The sequence below is a fragment of the Schistocerca nitens genome, chromosome 2 (assembly GCF_023898315.1).
Source record: "Schistocerca nitens isolate TAMUIC-IGC-003100 chromosome 2, iqSchNite1.1, whole genome shotgun sequence".
Taxonomy (NCBI): domain Eukaryota; kingdom Metazoa; phylum Arthropoda; class Insecta; order Orthoptera; family Acrididae; genus Schistocerca; species Schistocerca nitens.
Genome location: NC_064615.1, coordinates 1,049,302,050 through 1,049,324,173, shown reverse-complemented (window position 1 = coordinate 1,049,324,173; position 22,124 = coordinate 1,049,302,050). Strand labels below are relative to the sequence as shown.

Sequence of the window (22,124 nt, the reverse complement as noted above, 5' to 3'; positions counted from 1 at the left end):
AGGTCGGAAATTGTAACTTCCATCTCAGGGTTAAAATATTTCATTACGCTTTGATAAAGACAAGTGAGAAACATTTATTTTATTTTGTTTTTATCAAACAAAAAATTTTGTTGGGTGTGGCGCATTATGAATTTGGGTGCTCGGGCCGCGGTGCACCCACTTAGTCGGCGCGCATGAGTAGATGTACACTGATTTGTTGTTTTTGCAGCCTTTCGTTGTGCACTTTTCTCAACGCTAAGCATAATGTGGCACCATGAAGCTCCCAGCAAGCCGCTAGCAAGAAAAATTCATTGCATTTTGGTATGCTACAGTAATGACAGAGAAACATTCGCAAACTTGAAGTAATTATAGAAGGTCAGGATAACTTGGTTCACATCACTGGACCGCACGAGAGATAACGCTGGACGGGCCGAGGAAGGACGATAAGCGACTTGGCCGCGGTTTTTCGCCCTACTCCACACACAGCGTCACTGGACGAAGCTCTATCGACGGTTGCAGAGGTAAGACAGCAGCTCTTACATGGATTTCTGCGAGTTCTCTAGGTTAACATTCGATGCTTTATGACTTGGTCTCTGACTTAATATCGCGTTATAATCCGCACTCACTGTTAGCTTTAACATACATTTCCTTCGGCAGGGAAGTGAAGGAATGCGTAATGCAAAATGCCTTTATTGCTCGCTGTATACAGTACAGATGACATTACTGGCCAGTTTAGATTTTTCAAATGTACTGTGTCGGTGGTGCGTGTGTGTGTCACATTAGAAACCTGTTTCGTTCTACTGGGAACAGACACTTGCTTACACACATACACACACATCTAAAGTCTACATATTGGTCTTGCACGCCACAAACTGCTTCCAACCACAGGTTTTGCTGTGCGTCATGATATTCTTAACAGCTAACTTCTCAGTCCTTGATAAAACGTCAGCATACTTCCGGATTCGGTGCTACTGTGATTCACGAGATTCTCAAAGATATGGCAAACTCTGTCAATCGCCTGAAATTGAAATGCAACTGTAAAGCATATTTTCGTAAGGAAATCAGTTTAGCTGATAACAATATTCTCGGTACACCAAAGTTCCATACTTACCGAGCACAGATAATCATTTTATTCAACTGATTGTTTCTAATGTAGATGTAAATTGAATATACACCAATCATTAATTAGCAGCTGAACTGAATAGCTGAAAAAGAAATAGTTATTATAATTTTTTTGACCGTGAATAAAGAAAATGCTCTTGGGAGATATCATATAACAAAAACATTATTAGCAATAGCAGTAACATCGTATGGAACTATTAGCGAGAGATCGCAAAGATTAGTTTCATCGATACGACTGTAAAGATTTTCTGTTTTTGGGCAGATGACGCCTTTCCCAAGAGAAGTCAGATAAGTCAACATGCGAGTATATTGTGCATCACAGTAGAACCACAATTTTATATGATACGTTAAGCTTCAATCAGGTATTGACATACACTGATCGTTATTGGGAACAACAATTTTTGTAAAAAAAAAAATCTGTTAACCCTACATTAATAAAGCCTCGTAAAATTTACTATTGCAGTTGGTGCCCATTCGCAGTTTCCGCCAATGTGGTATTGTCAGCGTTGGGTGTAAAACAGGGCATTTTGTTCTTATTTTGTATGTCACATACATTTGGAGACCTTAACAATTGTTATTAACTAGTGGATACACTATGAATCATGACTTCCTTTGAACAAATCACGGACTGGAAACTTATGGATTAGTAACAATCTACATCTACAACTATATATATACTCCACTAGCCATCAACCGGTGTGTGGCGGAGGGCACTATTCGAGCCAAAGTCATATGCCCCCCCCCCCCCGCCCTCCTCTGTGTTCCACTCGCGGATCGCGCGAGGTAAAAACGACTGTCTGAACGCCTCAGTACGACCTCTAATTTCGCTTATCTTTGAATGGTGACACTACCTCCCCCCCTCCCCCTAGTGTTCCAGGGTTAATCATTCGTCTGCCAAACAGGTTCTCTGCAAAGTCAGAGCCGGCCGCGGTGGTCTCGCGGTTAAGGCGCTCAGTCCGGAACCGTGCGACTGCTACGGTCGCAGGTTCGAATCCTGCCTCGGGCATGGATGTGTGTGATGTCCTTAGGTTAGTTAGGTTTAAGTAGTTCTAAGTTCTAGGGGACTGATGACCACAGAAGTTAAGTCCCATAGTGCTCAGAGCCATTTGAACCATTTTTGCAAAGTCAGATAATGAAACGGAGGACGTCAGCTTCAGCCTTTCTAAGAACAAGAATCAGTAGAACGTCTGATGTTAGTGTACTGGAAAACATAAGCAGGCACTAATAAGCTGTAGAATGAGAATGCCTCAGAGCCCCTGGCCTCATTAACAAAATGTGATTCGCCTATAAACACGCTTTTAATGACCCATGCTACACTGGCAGAGCAGGCACAAGAGACACACCCTAACGTAATCATATGGCACAGTTGTGCGATCAGAAACGCCTACCCTCACTATTAGTGAAAGAGATAAATTAAATCCCATGCAATCCTGAGCAAATTTACAAGAGACTGGTCAAGCAATCGTATATCGAACGAGATTTGAAGGGTAGTTTAAATGCGTCAAAAGGTTTCTTCAACATATTGCCTTCATACAAGATGTCAATTACTGAACTATATATGAAAAAGCAAAGTTACAAACAACAGCGTGCACACACTTTAGTCAACATGAAAACATCACTACAGATAATAGGACTTAGGTTATGACATGTTCGATATGCCAACCATAATTGGCGATGATGTGGTGCAGACGAATAGCGAAATTCTGCATGACTCGCTGAAGCGTCGGAACATCGATGCTGTCGGTGACCTCCTGAATGGCTCATTACAGCTGAGCAATAGTTTTGGGGTTATTGCTGTACACCTTGTCTTTAATACAGCCCCACATAAAGGAGTCGCATGTTTTCAGATCCAGAGAATATGGCGGCCAATTGAGGCCCATGCCAGTGGCCTCTGTGTGCCCCTGAGCTAGAATGCGGTCCGCAAAGTGCACCTCCAGGCCATCACACGCTCTCCTGCTTCGATGGGGTCGAGCTTCGTCTTGCATGTAGAAACCAGGGACACCCTGAATAATGGTGATGAAATCTTCTTCTAAAGCCTTCACGTACCGTTCGGTAGTCACCGTGCCATCAAAGAATATAGCAACAATTATTCTGTGACTGGACACTGCACACCTCACAGTCACCAGTTGAGAGTGAAGAGACTTCTCGATCGCGAAATGCGGATTCTCTGTCCCCCAAAATGTGCCAATTTTGCTTATTGATGAACCCATGAAAGTGGGCTTCGTTGCTAAACCAAACCATACAATTCCCATCATGCTCCGCAGCCAACCGTGCAGTTTTGAACGTCCTAAACCAAACCGTTCAGAAGTTTTGACGTTTTTATTTCAAATAGTTCAAAAATCGTCACCCTGTAAATATGGCGTGTTCTTACATGTTACAAACTTGAAAGAGTTTACTCTCCTCAACTAAGATGAAGATACGTCACGTGGGCCCTAGACGCAACGCTTGATTCTGCGCGTAGCTGTCACATTCGTGACAAGTTTATCGCTCACCGGGTCAATGGCGTACCCACAAACAATTTCAATTAGCCAAGGACAACACGCTTTCGCGCGTCCACTTTCATAAGTCAAGGGGTTTCCTTCTTACTGTGGCTAATAGGATATTGTACATTGCGGAACACAGTTGGGAGTTTCTAATACCTGAAAAACTCTAGAATTTTGTCTCCAGTCAAATATCCGCCGAAGACGACGGTACGGGATTAAGGCCAGTTCTTACAATGTCCAGTAAACCGTTTAAGGCAACTTCACTGACAGTTTGATTTTACAATGTCCAGTTAAGAGGCATCTCTGCGTAAACAATTCCATAACCGGCAATTATCTTCACCTAGCATTGTCTTCCAGTATATTCTTACAAGGGGAGGCCGCCAATTGTGAAATTCAGATTCGATTCATACTGCGCATAATAAAAGCTCATGGCCAGAGGTGTAATGTGTCAAAGCACCAAGATGCACTTCTCAGCCGTTGTCGAGAAAATCGACAGTTAAAAGAAACCGTTGCCGTGAAATACTCTCTACGATTAATAATTTTCTACAGCATCGTGGCGCAGCCGTAAGCACTCGGGTTCGTAATCCGAAGGTCGCCGGATCGAATCTCGCGCCATGCAACCTTTTTTTTTGTATTTCTTATATATATATATATATATATATATATATATATATATATATATATATATATATAAAATTCCCGGCAATCAGTTGCAACAATTATGCATATAATAAGTTGTTGAAAGTCGTCTGTCGTGGAAAAACTGGCGATTTCGAACATCATTATGTTTTCCGCAAACAAAGTTGTATTTCACAAATGTTATTAATTATCTTCATAATCTTATCCACGTATAGTTAACGGAAGACGTAGAAACGATATTCCGAAACGAATACGTATAGCGTAAGTCAAACGTTCGAATTAGAATAGAGACCCCGGGAACACAAATTTGCTGTGGCAGGTATGAAATATAGACTCCGTTACTCGCTCGTTACACTTGAAGGATAGATGTTGAATGGGCCGAAACGAGCCGCCGCATAACAGCGTAGTTGTGTGCTAACTTCGAAAGAAGGTAGATGCGGTCCCTAGCGCAACTTATAACATCGTCGAAAATCAGTGCGGACGGGAGAGCTTTGGTACACTCTGTCAAAAAAAGGGAAAAATGGAGGCGGTACAATTGGAGAGCGATCCGCCTTCACCAACATATATATATATATATATATATATATATATATATTTGAATTACAAAAAACTAATAATAAAAAAAAATTGCATGAGGCGAGATTCGATCCGGCGACCTTCGGATTGCGAACCCGAGCGCTTACCGCTGCGCCACGACAGTGTAGAATATAATTAATCGTAGAGAGTATTTCAGCGCAACGGCTTCTTTTAACTGTCGATTTTCTCGACAACGGCTGAGAAGTGCATCTTAGTGCTTTGCCACATTACACCTCTGGCCATGAGCTTTTATTATGCGCAGTATGAATCGAATCTGAATTTCACAATTGGCGGCCTCCCCTTGTTAGCGTAGCCATATTTTAAGGTTACATGCCAAATGGGAAAAAAGAATTATATTTAACTCTTTTAAAGTTACTCTGAAGATAACGATGACGGTCAAATTATAATACACGCTAGGAAACTTGAAGTAGTGAAAACCAGTACAGAAACACCAAACTTTAGAAAATCAAGAATTCTCTAAGCGATTCCCCTTAAAAATACTAACTGTTTACTTACTCCTTCCTAATTCAGCATAAAACACAAAGGTAAATTCATGTTCTGTATTATTATGATTTTAAATCTTCGTTTTGGTACTTCTATAGCGTTTCTTTAACATGCTAATGAATACGTGATAAACCGAGAACTGTGTATTACGCACTCACTTCAGGAATAATATTCTAATGCCGATGAACCAAGTACTTCTAATCTTGCGATTTTAGGGTCTAGGAAGAATACTAACTGGACTTTGTGATTTCGTAGTGGTTACCACAGCAGCTACTTCTCAAATAGTAAAAATAGTAAGCAGTGCTACTAAAGATTGGCAAAAGAGTACATAAAACTTGAAGCAAAAGACGGAATTGAAAATGCAAAATTAAACTATTGTCGTTCTGCAAAATTTCGTGAAGCTTTGGGTGCATTACATTGCAGTCACCTGAAATCGACCGTGCCGAAATGTTTAGAACAGAAAAGGTTATTTTTCCGTAAATGTACAACTGCTGATCAATGCAGACATACTTACCGTTCACACTTCGCAAGGTGGCAGTAGTAGTGTAGTGGCGCCCTCGGTGCAATTTTAATGTCAAATTGATATGCAAGATAATTAAATTGATCAAATAATCACCCTCCGTCACCTTCCACCCCAGTCCAGACCAAGCCCACCCTCGCCCCCCATCACGCCCACCTCCACCCACGACCACACCCACCCCGAACTCCAGATGACGTCACGTGTTTTTCTCAGCCTTCATGTGGGCCCCAGCCCCCTCTCCCCCATCTCCACCCTCCCCCTCCCAAACCTACCCTATTGGTGAGAATTTCAAATTTTTGCGGGAATTTCGAATTTTGGCGAGAATTTCTTTGGCTCAGGGCTGTGCTGACGTCCCACCTCACCTCGCACCCAGGAACTGGTGGGAAATTAAAATTGGCAGTACCCTTTCTGGGACTAGAACCCGGTCCTCCTGGCCAGAAAGCCCAATTGCAACCTCCTAACACAATTATACCACCAGAGGTACTTGGAATTGATGGGAAATTAAACATGGCGGTGTCCTTTCCAGGACTCAAATCCTGATTCTACTGGATGGAAAGCCTAAGAGCACTTCCCCCCCCCCCCTCCAACACATGAAAACTGTCTATAAGCGGGGGAGAAGGTGAGGATAGTGTACCTTATTTGTATTGGTTGGGAAACTGACGCAAAAAATGGTTCAAATGGCTCTGAGCACTATGGGACTTAACATCTGTGGTCATCAGTCCCCTAGAACTTAGAACTACTTAAACCTAACTAACCTAAGGACATCACACACATCCATGCCCGAGGCAGGATTCGAACCTGTGACCGTAGCAGTCGCGCGGTTCCGGACTGAGCGCCTAGAACCGCTAGACCACCGCGACCGGCTAAACTGACGCAAAAATCGATCCTAATTATGTAATTAATCACAAAGATCGGGCCTAATTACACAACTATAGACACAGCGCTACACAAGGGCGGCATAAAAGCGCAATACAGCTCAAAAATAGGTGATACTATACAACTGGTGTTAACCTGCTGGAAAAAAATTTCGCAATATCACTAGAAACTATGACAGACACACTCAAACTCTACCCTTCACCCACAAACTGGTGCAAAAAAGGCAAAAGTGTAAGGTACTACCTGTATTCTTTTTGGAGAGTAATACATTCTACTGATGAGATGCTGATGTTGGACAGAGAGGAGTTTAAAAAGTGTATTACCTGTAAGCATGCAGTATCAATCTGAGTTCGCTACACATGCCTGCTCAAAAATCACCCTGCTGACCAGGTAATCGTAGCCAATACATGCTACCACAACTGATTGAAAAAAAAATTGCGTCACAGTTCAAATTGCAGTTCGAAATTGTCATGAAAAAAACCAGCACTCATAATGAATTGGTCATAATGCAGCACATGTACTGGGGAAAATCGTTGTCCTAAAAGACTGCAAAGGTGATGACTTGAACGTGCGTTCTCCTCAATGTACAATTACAAACTGCCAAAAACCGAGGCCCTCTCAGTTCCTCTCACACCTCCCCCTCCCCCACCCTGCCTCCCTCCATCCATCCATCTATGGGCAGGACACATGCTTCTTCAAACGGCCAGCTGCTCCACCGACCACCTCACAGCACGTGCAAGCCGCCGTCCGCCATTTGCTGTTTTTCTGCAGCTCAACTGCCGACTCCTCTATGGCCGCAGGCCTCACCAGGAACTCCGCAGTCAGCCGGCCTCTCTGGCCGAGCGGTTCTAGGCACTTAGTCCGGAACCGCGCTGCTGCTACGGTCGCAGGTTCGAATCCTGCCTCTGGCATGGATGTCTGTGATGTCCTTAGGTTAGTGGCATGCCTTAAGGCGACGGCCTAGTGAACACAAAATGGAAATTTGGTTGCACAACTTCGTCCATCCAGAGAAGGCCCCAGATAGCCATTTCTAAAGTCGGCTGCTTGCGAAACAGGAAGCCCCACCCGCCTAAAGCGAGCGCAGCCTCACACCGGGGTGCCTTCAGTACAAAGCGCAACGCCGGCATCTCTCAGAACTGTGATAAAGGACCGCGGGTTGTTCATCTAAAGGGAGAGCTGCGGTGTGTCAGGGAACTCGCCCGCAGCAGCCCACTGTTCTGCGCTGGGCTGTTTAACATCAACACGCCTCCTATAATAAACCATCTATTAGAAAATGAAAACGCAATCACGATGATAACGAATGTCCACTTTCCACAAAAATGGCAAAGTCCATTTTCTTTGTTATAGGCAAAATCGCTATAGTTTTTACGTTTGACTGCAGGATACAATTCGCATCTCATATTTTGTGATGTCCAATGAAGTGCACCGCCACCGATCACAAATGATCAGCAGAGCCATGTCCACCATGTGTAAAATCAGGATAAAAAGCTCGATTATTTTGCTGTGATAATTACCGCTCGCCGCAGAATGTCCCCGTTATCTCTAAAAAGTCATTAAAGGAAAAGCGAGAATATACACTCCTGGAAATGGAAAAAAGAACACATTGACACCGGTGTGTCAGACCCACCATACTTGCTCTGGACACTGCGAGAGGGCTGTACAAGCAATGATCACACGCACGGCACAGCGGACACACCAGGAACCGCGGTGTTGGCCGTCGAATGGCGCTAGCTGCGCAGCATTTGTGCACCGCCGCCGTCAGTGTCAGCCAGTTTGCCGTGGCATACGGAGCTCCATCGCAGTCTTTAACACTGGTAGCATGCCGCGACAGCGTGGACGTGAACCGTATGTGCAGTTGACGGACTTTGAGCGAGGGCGTATAGTGGGCATGCGGGAGGCCGGGTGGACGTACCGCCGAATTGCTCAACACGTGGGGCGTGAGGTCTCCACAGTACATCGATGTTGTCGCCAGTGGTCGGCGGAAGGTGCACGTGCCCGTCGACCTGGGACCGGACCGCAGCGACGCACGGATGCACGCCAAGACCGTAGGATCCTACGCAGTGCCGTAGGGGACCGCACCGCCACTTCCCAGCAAATTAGGGACACTGTTGCTCCTGGGGTATCGGCGAGGACCATTCGCAACCGTCTCCATGAAGCTGGGCTACGGTCCCGCACACCGTTAGGCCGTCTTCCGCTCACGCCCCAACATCGTGCGTGAATGGAGGGACGAATGGAGACGTGTCGTCTTCAGCGATGAGAGTCGATTCTGCCTTGGTGCCAATGATGGTCGTATGCGTGTTTGGCGCCGTGCAGGTGAGCGCCACAATCAGGACTGCATACGACCGAGGCACACAGGGCCAACACCCGGCATCATGGTGTGGGGAGCGATCTCCTACACTGGCCGTACACCACTGGTGATCGTCGAGGGGACACTGAATAGTGCACGGTACATCCAAACCGTCATCGAACCCATCGTTCTACCATTCCTAGACCGGCAAGGGAACTTGCTGTTCCAACAGGACAATGCACGTCCGCATGTATCCCGTGCCACCCAACGTGCTCTAGAAGGTGTAAGTCAACTACCCTGGCCAGCAAGATCTCCGGATCTGTCCCCCATTGAGCATGTTTGGGACTGGATGAAGCGTCGTCTCACGCGGTCTGCACGTCCAGCACAAACGCTGGTCCAACTGAGGCGCCAGGTGGAAATGGCATGGCAAGCCGTTCCACAGGACTACATCCAGCATCTCTACGATCGTCTCCATGGGAGAATAGCAGCCTGCATTGCTGCGAAAGGTGGATATACACTGCACTAGTGCCGGCATTGTGCATGCTCTGTTGCCTGTGTCTATGTGCCTGTGGTTCTGTCAGTGTGATCATGTGATGTATCTGACCCCAGGAATGTGTCAATAAAGTTTCCCCTTCCTGGGACAATGAATTCACGGTGTTCTTATTTCAATTTCCAGGAGTGTAAACTCCAAAGAAAAAAATCTATATTAAGCAATTTCTTTCAGCTTATTGAATAAATAACACTACGTGAGAGCGTCTCTCACATTCAATGTCTGTAAATAAACTGTCATGCACATGTGTTTTACTAACATTTCAAACAATCTTCCACACCATTGGTTAACAAGTTAGGAAAAAAATAAAACACATTCATTGTACGTTCGACAACAAGAAGTTATAATTCAAGAGAACATAGCTGTTTTGTAACTGTGGCAGGTCCCCTATACCAATACAATGCTATATCATACTAGCGTTTAGGAAACAAATCGTGAGAACCTGTCTCGTCCTATGTAGGTGGGAGCTTGAAATTGAAATTTCGTTAAAAGATATAGCTACAACGAATAAAATAGAAACGCCTGACAAGAATCATTTTGTGGTGCCATAGCTGTCTTCTCCATCTACCAGGCGGCACGTCATTGATATCAATTTGATAGGCTCATTTATTAAATCGATCATGAGAGTCAGTTTTCATGTCGAGAAATTTTTTTTTCAGTGGTCGGATTATACTCATCAGGTGGGTCGGATGGGAATCAGTGGACGGAAGACGATGTTTTTTCTTCAAGGAACACTATTGAGAACCGACATCTGAAGCTGACCACAGAGTTATTCTACAGCCCACACCATACATTAAGCATAAGATCTGTGCTATTCAAAACACGATCGAAGCGACTGTGGTAACGTAACCCTGCATAAAAAGCGGTTTTCGGTCTACAGGCACACACACTAGTAGCTGATAGTGTTATGCTTCCGGGTAGAAGCGTTGGTGCGATTTGGAATCAAGTCTACCCATTCGACCACGTACTTGGGTTGGATCCTGTAGAGACGTCTTTTAATGATTACAGCCACTGGTGAATCACATTTGTATCTCTCTCATATCTCGAAACGAGTCGCCCTTTTCGAACCTATCTGCTAAGGTTCCCATACAGCAAAAACCCCAGCGCTATTTTTTAGACATTCCCTCTGCATCATGGTTCTGATCGAAGTCGCATCCACAGGCCGGTGTAAAGTTTCATCACCTGTTCTGTAGGATGACTATATGCAACAGACTATCAATCACACGAGAGGGTTCCTGTATCGTTCCTTCATAAGCAGTTTAATACATTGTTTTTTCGGTTATAACACATCCAATCAGTGTACACCGCCATACACTTTGTTTTTTCTACCATAACTTAGAGATCCGTATCAGCTGCTGCTTAACCAACATTAATACGTTTCGATCCTCTGGCTCTCACAAAAAACTGAACATCGCATGGCATACACTGTACAGCTACCACAACCAAGGCTGTCAGAAATAAAACACAGAAGCAATGTTTTCATTGACAAAAATGTGGAAGACATCGCAACATATGAAAACTGGAAGAGTTTGCGGTATTGTAGAGTGCTTCCGACAGCTATTCGAAGGTTATGACCTGTACACTTAATCTCACCTTCCCCATCGACAGGGTAGCGAATGTCTCAGTGTTCCATTTTGAAAAGCATTGTTCCTTCATTTTGCAGTCATGTATATGATTGCTGTTCCAGTGTTGACCATCGCCGGAAGGTGCTGTTCACAACACGCGAGGGGTAATACAAATAAAAAGAGGTACTGTCACCTTACTGGTGAAAAGAAAAATAAAAACATGTTGAGGGCATCGCAGCACATGGAAATAGGACCAGTCTGTAGCAATGAGGAACGCTACCAAAGAACTGTATGGAGGTGATGACTTCTACATTTAATCCCATGCTCCACAACAAGTAGCAGATACCCGGTGTTCCGTCAAGGCTTCCTCCGACTCAACCGAGTGCTGTCAGTCAAATCATTATGTAGTAATCATCAGCATACTCAGTTGATGGTCGAGATTGGAAAGACACCCCTGATACGCAACGATGTACTGTAATACACACCGCAGTTGATAGCGAGATCAATTTTACCCAGAAGTCAGAGAGAGCTACATCTACCACATTCTGCAACCCGTATAGAAACAGAGTGAGCTGAGGTAATGCTATAGGACCGTGTTTTGACCACTCGGTGGAAATGGGAACATGTTGTCATAGCTCCACCACCCCTGTACGATGTGTACGGTCAGCACCAAACGAAGCGTGCTCCTGCAACATGTCGTAGTATAAAAGGCAGTGCAAACAGTTACAGTGTGTTTCTTGTTGTAAAAAATAGGAAGACTCCACATCATACAGGCCATGGAAGAAGGACGAGGATTTTGCTACTGCATTGCGATACATCTCCAAACTACACACTGTTACTGCAGTCAGAAGCAGATCCGCGTCCGTCGGGTCCATTCACGTCTATCACCCAAACATTCTATCATCGTTATTATGCACCATCCAAGAGAGAAAAATTACGAACTATAAAAGCTCCGCTAACTTCATCCGATAGATTTTTTTCCGCATCTCTCTCTTCTCATATATCGAAAACTAATACAGGCTACGTGCCGGCACTCATCATATGCTGCGGACCTATTAAATACATAGGTACTGATCCATTGGAACCGGCGGCTAGTGATCGACGTCGCTTGTACAGACCAGTGTAACGTTTCATCGCCTTTACTGTACGAGGACCACCTCCCACAGGTTATCAGTAGCAGGAGAGGGTCCCTGTTTCGTTGTTTAATACACCGCTTTCTCTGCTGTAACACGCTTTGTCCACTGCCATACATTTTTTGCCCGCCACGACTTCGACGTCTGTGTTAGGTTCTAAACTGACATTAACACGTTTTGTTCCATTGGCTCCCCGAGAAAACTAGACATCCCACAGTGCAAATCAGTGTTGGTGCTGCTGATCTCACAACACACGCACACACTGGGTGACTGAAACAGAAGACAGTCAACGAAACTGGAAGAGTTTTGAGGCATTGTGGAGCGTTTCCAAAGTGTTGTCTGGAGGTGACATATTGTGATGGTATAACAGACGGTTAAGAACAAGAACGGGTGGTTTTTATGCATGATGGAGCTCCAGACGGACGGAGTTTACTGCATTTTATGTAAATCAACTGCGCTATCAATTCTAAAGTATTGTTCTAGTGCCTGGGGTCATTACCAAGAAGGTATTGGCACGAGAGAACATAAGCGCATGCACTCCGAAGGCTACAAAGCTCTGCACTTAAAACACGCTACAATGTTGGATCGTTGCGGTTTCCGACCTATTAGTCGTATGGAATGCAACGCTGTTACTATCCCAAGGTAAGAAATATATATCCAGCGCATGACATACATTCTCCTGCAGGTTTCTCTACGATAAACTATGGTGATAAACTGTAAAATGAAAAACTACTTCCTTAAAACATCGATTCCTGGTGATACATCTACAATATTCTTACGCGAAATGTATGTTGTGAGCTGTAGAATCCCTCTGCGGTCAGCTTCAGGTGTCATATCTCAATAGTGTTCCTCGAAAAGAACATCGTCTTCCCTCCACGGATTTCCATTTGACCTACCTGGTGAGTGTAATCCGACTAGTGAAAAAAAAAATTAGTCGCCACCAAACTGACTCTCATGATCTAATTAATTAATTAGCCTATCAAATTGATATCAATGACTTGCCGCCTGGTAGGTGGAGGAGACAGCTAGGGCACCACAGAATGATTCTTGTGAGGCGTTTCTATTTTTTTCGTTGTGGCGATATCTTTTAACGAAATTTCAACCTCCCACCTACACAGGACGAGACAGGTTCTCACGATTTGTTTCGTAAACGCTAGTATGATACAGCATCGCGTTTGTATAAGGGGACCTGCCACAGTTACAAAACAGCTACGTTCTCTTGAATTATAGCTTGTTGTTATCGAACGTACAATGAATGTGGTTTTTTTCCTGACATGTTAACCAATGGCGTGGAAGGTTGTTTGAAATGTTTATAATACACGCGTGCGTGACAGTTTATTTACAGGCACTGAAAGTGAGAGACGCTCTCAGGTCGTGTAATTTGTTCAATAAGCTGAAAGAAATTGCTTAATATAGATTTTTTTTTCTTTGGAGTTTATATTCACGTTTTTTTTTCTTTACTGCAGTTACTGTTTCGAGATAACGAGGACATTCTTCTGTGATCGATAATTATCGCAGCAAAATAGACGAAGCTTTTTTTGTTCTGATTTTACACATGGTGGACATGTCTCTGCTGATCATTTGTGATCGGTGGCGGTGCACTTCATTGGACATCACAAAAAATGAGATGCGAATTGTATCCTGCAGTCGAACGTAATAACTATATCGATTTTACTCATAAAACTAAAAGAAAATGACTTTGCCTATTTTCGTAGAAAGAGGACATTTACTATCTTCACGATTGTGTTTTCCTTTTTTATTAGTTGCTTTATTATAGGAGTCGCGTTGATGGTAAATAGCCCAGTGTAGAACAGTGGGATGCTGCGGGAGAATTCCCTAAGAGACCGCGGCTCTCCCTTTAGACAAACAACCCGCGGCCATTTATCACGGTTCTGAGGGATGCGTCGCGCTTTGTACTGAAGGCACTGCGGTGTGCGGTTGCGCTCGCTTTAGGTGGGAGGGGCTTCCTATTTTGCAAGAAGTTAACTTTTGAAATGGCGTTCTCTCGATGGATCATGAAAATGAAGGCTAGGAAAAACACATGACTTCGTCCGGGGGTGGGGTGGACGTGCTCGGGGGCGGGAGGCGGTCAGTGCATTGGTGATTAATTGACCAATTGAATTAATTTGCCGGCCGCGGTGGTCTCGCGGTTCTAGGCGCGCAGTCCGGAACCGCGCGACTGCTACGGTCGCCGGTTCGAATCCTGCCTCGGGCATGGATGTGTGTGATGTCCTTAGGTTAGTTAGGTTTAAGTAGTTCTAAGTTCTAGGGGACTGATGACCACAGCTGTTAAGTCCCATAGTGCTCAGAGCCATTTGAACCATTTTTGAATTAATTTGCATAACAGTTTTATATAAAAATTCCACCGAGGCCACCACTAGTTTACCACTGGTGACTTGGTTCAACACATGATAGTAACGGTTTTATGAATAGTAGGTTAAGGACATGCCTCGGAAGAGGAGAGTTAAAGGCCCATGGCTATTAGGCAACAGTGCATATCCCTGGAAAACCTATTTCTTGACACTACTTGATGGCCTTGGTAACAAGGCAGAGAGGCGCTATAATGCATGTCGCATTCATGCTAGAAAAGTAATAGGAAGGTTTTTCGGTGTGTGGAAGCGAAGATTTCCTGTGTTATCACCAGCCTTAAGAGTTGAATTATAGTCATGGCTATTATTGTTGCTTTTGTTGTACTACATAATACAGCTCAGAAACAAAACGATGAGCCTCCTCTAGAGTCAAATACTACATTACTAAGTTTGGAAGTTCATGCCTCAACTATTGTAGAGGACATGGCGAGAATTGCGCTGATCGAAGACTATTTCACACAACTATGAAATCGTATCTCGCTGCAACAGGAAAAAGTGTTTGGTACCTGTAGTTACACATTTTATTCAAAAAATTAAACGCAGTAATATGATACTAATATTCCAGTAATATGATACTACAATTCAAAATAAATTAGTCGTTTACAAATCACTGATTTTTTAAAGTTTATTTTCATGTTCAGTAATTTCAATTTCCGCTCCTTTTCTATCCGCCCACACTGATGGCTTTCTCTTTGGCAGTCATGTCTTTCCCTTTCCTATTCATTCAGCTCCTTAGCGAAATTTTCTTCTTCTGTAATAAACACGCTTCTGCTTCGCAAACCATCGGAGGTGGGGGGTGCGTGGCGTAGTCGCTAGCACACTGGACTGGTAATCGGGAAGCTGCCTATTCAAAACCGCGTTCGGTCATCCGAATTTAGGTTTTCTGTGATTTCCCTAAATCGTTCCAGGCAAATGCCAGGATGGATCCTTTGAAACGACCAGACCGATTTCCTTCCCCATCCTTGACACAATCCGAGCTTCTGCCCCGTCTCTAATGACCTCGACGTCGATGGACATTAAACCCAGTCTTACTACCCACTTTATTAGCATCCTCAATATTCCTTTTTTAAGGCCTGCCATTAGTTCGGGACTCGTAACAGACTTTGGGGTCAATTCTAGTGTCCGATTCCAATTGTCAGCTTCGAGCAAAGATGTCATACCTGAAGTAGAGACGCTACGTAGAGGCAATCTGAAAGCTGCCAGGGTTCTGCAGCCGTTTTAAGTAGCCCAGGGCATTATGAGACTACTGTTTACGATTGGATATTTTGCTTTAACATGTATGTGAGTAACTTTTTAGTACGGATAACCTAACTCGTGTAAGATGTAGGCCTACCTTTCCAACAGTAGGCTATTTGCTTCTTTTCCCTGAATATTTCTCGCCAGTAACTCTGGCAGTTTTTCAGAAATAACCAACATAGCAGAATTGGAATGTACGTCTACGTTGATCATCTGCTTGACCTTATTTTTGAAATTTTTTGATTTTAAGGTCTTCAAAGTATACGTTTATACGACGCTTTGTGATATACCAATAATTAGTTACTTAGTTTCATGTTCCATTTATCATTTGCACAATAAATCGTAATGATATGGATCTACTCATTATATACTGAGATTTATTATTGTAAATATGCCTCCAAACATCATAAAGGTTTTAGTTTTTACATTTTTCAGTTAAAGATATGTTAGTAATTCCTACCCATTACCATTTACACGCCGGCCGGAGTGGCCGAGCGGTTCTAGGCACTTCAGTCTGGAACTACGCGACCACTACGGTCGCAAGTTCTAATCCTGCCTCGGGCATGGATGTGTGTGATGTCCTTAGGTTAATTAGGTTTAAGTAGTTCTAAGTTCTAGGGGACTGATGACCTCAGATGTTAGGTCCCATAGTGCTCAGAGCCATTTGAACCATTTACACATTACAGTAATAGATAATATCTTGCTGAGTAGGAGGCGTTATCAAAGAGAAACGTTTTAGTTTAGTCTCAAATTTTACTTTGCTACGTGTCAGGCCTTTTATATCTATGGGTAAGTGCTCAAATCTTTTGGTTGCAGCATTGTGAAGCTCTTGTTTGTGCTACAGACAATCTTAATGTGTCATAATGAATGTCATTTTTTTTCTTCTGGTATTGTAATTGTGTGCATCATTGTTCCTGTTGAAGTGTAGTGGATTATTTACAACAATCATGAGGGTATAGCTGTACTGTGAAACAGATAGGTTGCTACTCAAAAGCCGAGCACAAGGCACGCACGACGGAATGAGTGTTCACATAAATTTTCAGCCAAAGCCTTCTTCAGAAAGGAAGCACAGCACACATACCCATTCATACAATCATACACACAAAACTCAAGTACACATGACAGCTGTCTTCTGCTGTCGTAGGCAAAATCCTTTTTAAAGAGGGGAAGAAATATGAACAATGATTAATAATAATGTGTTGTTCGCGGATGAGACCGTTAATACAGTGTGGCTCGAATGTCGGGGCTTTTGCGACTTGGAAGGCAATGAACACTACAAGAAAGAAGAGAAAGAACCGACACTGAGTAAAGCAAGGCAATCTAAAGTCAAATGACGGAAGTAAAACTATTACAATAAAAATAAACAGTGCAACAATAACTCATGTATACAAAAGAAAATATTGCTTGAATTTAATGTAAATACATAAAACTGCAACCAGTCACTATTTTGAATAGTTATTTATTATTCCATGAACGAGGATCTAGCTCAACGCTGGGTGCTGGTTTGTGACAGAATGGGCGGCTTTTTTTCTGTCAGTATCCTTCCGTCTGCTTCTACTTTGATGGCCAGTTGATACATCACTTCACACACTTTTACACAATCTGTTTGCATTTACACCGTGATCGCGAAGCTTTGCCCGCATTCGGCTTGTGCTATACAACAGAACAGTTCTTTTTTTTTAATCCAGTCTAATTTTCTCATTCATTCTTATTTTCTGCCAGTATTAGTTTTTAATTCTTCGTATCAACCAAACATATACGAATAATTCTTTTTTTTTTTTTTTTTTTTTTTTTTTTTTTTTTTTTTTTTTAAATGACTCGTTGGGTATCTTGGTTTTAAACATAAGAAGATATGTAATTTCACATCGATGGATGAAATATGTAGCACTCCTATTCCTGTTATTAAAATTAAAAGGTGTGCTTTACATACAGCAATGAAATACGTTTATCATTTAGGTGTGAAAGTAATCTACCTTAAGAGCATTGCGTGGATACCTGTTGGTTTGAAATACAATAAGTTTTGTGTGCTCCCTGTCAAATTTTGTTCTTAAAGTCAGCGAGTCAGTTACGTCAAAAATGGCAATTTTAAAATCTTGCCCCCTCTTGGTTAAATTTCTGCCGATGCCCATGCTAGCACAACAAAACGAAGAGAACATTAATGCCAACGCCTTCTTTGTTCTAAGTCGTGCAATTTTCTATACGCCGAGCGAGGTGGCGCAGTGGTTAGCACACTGGACTCGCATTCGGGAGGACGACGGTTCAATCCCGCGTCCGGCCATCCTGATTTAGGTTTTCCGTGAGTTCCCTAAATCGCTCCAAGCAAATGCCGGGATGGTTCCTTCGAAAGGGCACGGCCGACTTCCTTCCCCGTCCTTCCCTACTCTGATGAGACCGATGACCTCGCTGTTTGGTCTCTTCCCCCAAACAACCCAACCCAACAATTTTCTATACGCCCTCGTAAGTTAAAAGTCAATTGTTACAACACACAGGTAACTGTCAACCACACATAAATGCAAAGTGTGCAATGCTAAGGAACAGCTGAATGTTATAAATGGAAGTGTCCCTTCTTACTTTTCAAGTGCCAGCATTTCTATTAGTTAAACTGCAGCTACGTTGAGCGTGTAGCAGGAAGTTAAGTTTCGAACGGTCCTTGTCCTCTGCAGTGGCTACAACGCGGCGGTTTTCCGTTTTATCGTTGAAGAGATCGATGCCTTTGTTCTTCGCCGTTGGATTCAGCTCATTTCTCTGATGCGGGCACTGTCATCTTTATCTGTTTGCCGATTGCGAGCAAACGAGCATAATTAGCCTTTGCAAGACCAGTCTCTACTTTCACGCACGAGTATACAGTATGTCCGCCTCACATGACAACGAACAGACAACCCGGCAGCGATCCACGGGATTTCTCTCTCTTTCTCTCTCTCTCTCTCTCTCTCTCTCTCTCTCTGTGTGTGTGTGTGTGTCACTCTCTCAGCCCGATAGCCCGCACCCCTCCCCGTACCACTACCGACTAGACTTGGCCACTGTTTCTATGTTTCGATACAGTGTATCGATACGTGGAACTGTTTCAGTGTTTCGGACCGGCTGTGGTTCACTGTTTCGAAACAGTGGTGTTTCATTCCGCCCCTGTCTCGGACAACCGGACCAGATTCGATCTCGAGCCAGGCACAGAAACTGTATCATTGTTTCAAAATGAGGCTGTTTCAGTCCACCTGTGCTTGGAACGGACAAATTGTATCGAAACAGTGATGTTTCATTCCGCTCTGTGTCGGACGAGATTCGGGCTTGGCACAGGTACTGAAACACAACATACCACTTCGTGAAACACTTTCAAGAGTGTCGAAATCTTTTTGACATGCAATAGCATGAAGCTTAAGATATCCGAAAATAAACCTTCGTTTCTATTTGACTGTCCCATTCCGAAATGGCGTAACATCTGCTTTATAAACACTAACCAAACAATAAAACAACGTATACCATTCACATTCAATATAATAAATATGTGAAAATCATTCAGTTAAATTACACTTTTTTCGTAACATACGTTTCTCTGGTCATCCACAGTAATCATATTAAGAAACGCAAGTAAGCCTACAAAATTTTGAATAAAAAAGGGCGTAGAGTGACAGTTATTAGACACATACATAAATTTGATGTAGGTATAATTGCATGCAATCTGTTTGACATGTAACTGATAGTGTAATGGTGAACGGGAAGGGCTGGGAAGCATGGTGAATTTATAGTAACGGTTCGAAACACCTTGAAAGACAATTTTTTTTTGTTATATTTTGTTACTTATTCGAATTATTTGGCATTATTTGTGAGTCTATAGTCACTGCCTATTATCCACAATGATTCCCTTTGTGTGCATGGAAATTAGCAAGATGAGTATATTACCCATACTAACGGAATGTAGGAATCATAGTAGCATATCCGTTGTTTCTGCAGTTTGCTCCCACCTCCAGTTCCGTTCGTGGTGGTTCTTCTGTGTTCAGCTATGGCTGTCCTCAGCCAATTGAAAAGTATGAAAGTCACACGACACGAAAGCAGCGCATTTTCTGAAGGAAATACGAAACTGCCAAGACGCCTAAGTGGTAGTTTCATACTTTCTACGATATGATTAGCGCTCTCGCACCTCATTTATGTTTATGTGGACATACTTATACAGTAGACATTCAAGATGATAAAATGTGTAGATTTATTAGATTACAAAACACAAACTGTTTCACTGTTTCGAAACAGCGTATCGAAACATTACATCGTACTGTTTCATTTGTTTCGAAACAGTTACGTGTTTCAGTTTGCCCATCTCTACTACCGACTAATCCACATTCAAGCGTTATGCACGCGCGCCCCTCATTCCAACAATCCCAGTATCTAAAATAGGTATTATTGTACATATTCTTAGAGGGGCGTTCAGTAGGCAGTGCCGCAATTTCTCCTGTAAAAATAGGGAATTTACTGTGGAGCATCGAGGAATAGTCTCTCTACATCCACTATAGTTTCTTGAAGTTCCAATACGTGCCGTTGGTATACGTAGCCTTCAAAATAAAAACTGTACTGGAGGTGCAATCCAAGCAGAGAGCTATCACTGAGTTTCTTTTAGAGGAAAACTGGAGCATCGCAGATATTCACAAGCGCTTGCAGTATGTCTACGGAGACGTGGCATTTAACAAAAGCACGGTGAAACGTTGGGCGAATCGTCTGTCATCATCGCAACCAGGTTGCGCAAACATGTACGCTCTCCTGCACGCCCGCCGGCCGCACTCAGCTGTGACTTCTGCAATATTGGAGCAACAGGACACTCTCGTTCGAGGTGATCGACGGATCACAATCTAACACCTCACTGCTCATTTAGACGTCTCTGATGGTAGGCTGACTTACTCGACCACCAGTTGGAGACCTAAAAGTTGTGTTCCTGCAGGGTTCCTCTCCACCTGACAGAGGACCATAAACAGCAACGAAGGACCATTTTTCCGCATTACGAGACTGATTACAATTTTCTTGTCGGACATCGTCTCAGGCGATGAAACATGAATTCATCACTTTGAGCCGGAAACAAAAAGGCAATCCATGGGGTAAAACCCCACCACCTTTCCTCCGAAGAAAAAGTTCAAAGGCGCACTCTCAGCCAGTAAAGTCATGACGACGGTCTTCTGGTATTCTGAAAGGGGTTGTTCTGTTTCATGTCCTCAATCATGGTGCAACGATCAATTCGGAAGTGTATTGTGCTACCCTCAGGAAACTGAAGAAACGACTTCAGCGTGTTCGTGACCGCAAAAATGCAAAACAGCTTCTCCATGACGACAAAGACCCTACACTAGTCTCCGCATCTGACAGGAACTCACAAAACTTCATTGGACTTCTTCCTCACCCACCCTACAGCAGGGATCTCGCACCTTCCGACAGTGGTCTCTTTGACCTAGGATGCACTTGGCGGGAAGCAGTACATGGATGCTAGGGAAGTTGTTGTTGCTGCAAGACGTTGGCGCCGGCCGCTATGACCATCGGTTCTAGGCGCTTCAATCCGGAGCCGCGCGACTGCTACGGTCGCAGGTTCGAATCCTGCCTCGGGCATGGATGTGTGTGATGTCCTTAGGTTAGTTAGGTTTAAGTAGTTCTAAGTTCTAGGGGACTGATAACCACAGCAGTTGAGTCCCATAGTGCTCAGAGCCATTTGAACCATTTGAACCAGACCGCTCGACTAATCCCGCGCGGCTTACTTTACTTATCCATGAGTATTTCGAGCACCAGGAATGGCCGTGTGTGGGATGAGGAAAACCCTCACGCTGTAGTAGAGTCACGCCATCAAGTATGTTTTGCTGTGTATATCTGGGCCGGCATTGTGAGCGACAATCTCATTGGGCCATATCTTCTGCCTGGCCGTCTGAATGGCTACCTGTACTTGATGTTCATGCAAAGAGACCTACCTGAGTTGTTGGAGAACGTACCGTTGGCTATACGTGAGAGGATGTGCATACAACATGACGGTGCACCGCTTCGCTTCAGGATCTCAATGCTGTATTTCCTAGTCGCTGGATTGGAAGAGGAGGTCCTATTCCATCGCCTGCAAGGTCACCTGACCTGAATCCCCTTGATTATTTCCTATGCGGATATCTAAAGTCACTTGAATATGAGAGCCAAGTGGATACAGAGATGTAATTAGTGGCCAGAACTGTAACTACCTGTGATGTGATTCGAAACTCACTAGGGATATTCGTCCGGGTGCGTCAAAATCTTTCTCGCCGATGTCATACTTGCATTGAGGTTGATGGTCGTCAGTTTCAG

The 22,124-nt window shown here is 43.7% G+C and overlaps 1 protein-coding gene across 1 annotated transcript in view; it reads left to right on the top strand.

Annotated features, from left to right (window-relative positions):
• Positions 1-345: 345 nt before the first annotated feature.
• Positions 346-22,124, top strand: part of LOC126237398 (uncharacterized) — a 37,960-nt gene continuing 16,181 nt past the window's right edge. Inside the window, exon 1 of the mRNA XM_049947489.1 lies at positions 346-500. The gene's annotated coding sequence lies outside the window, so the exon portion shown is untranslated. The remainder of the gene's footprint in view (positions 501-22,124) is intronic.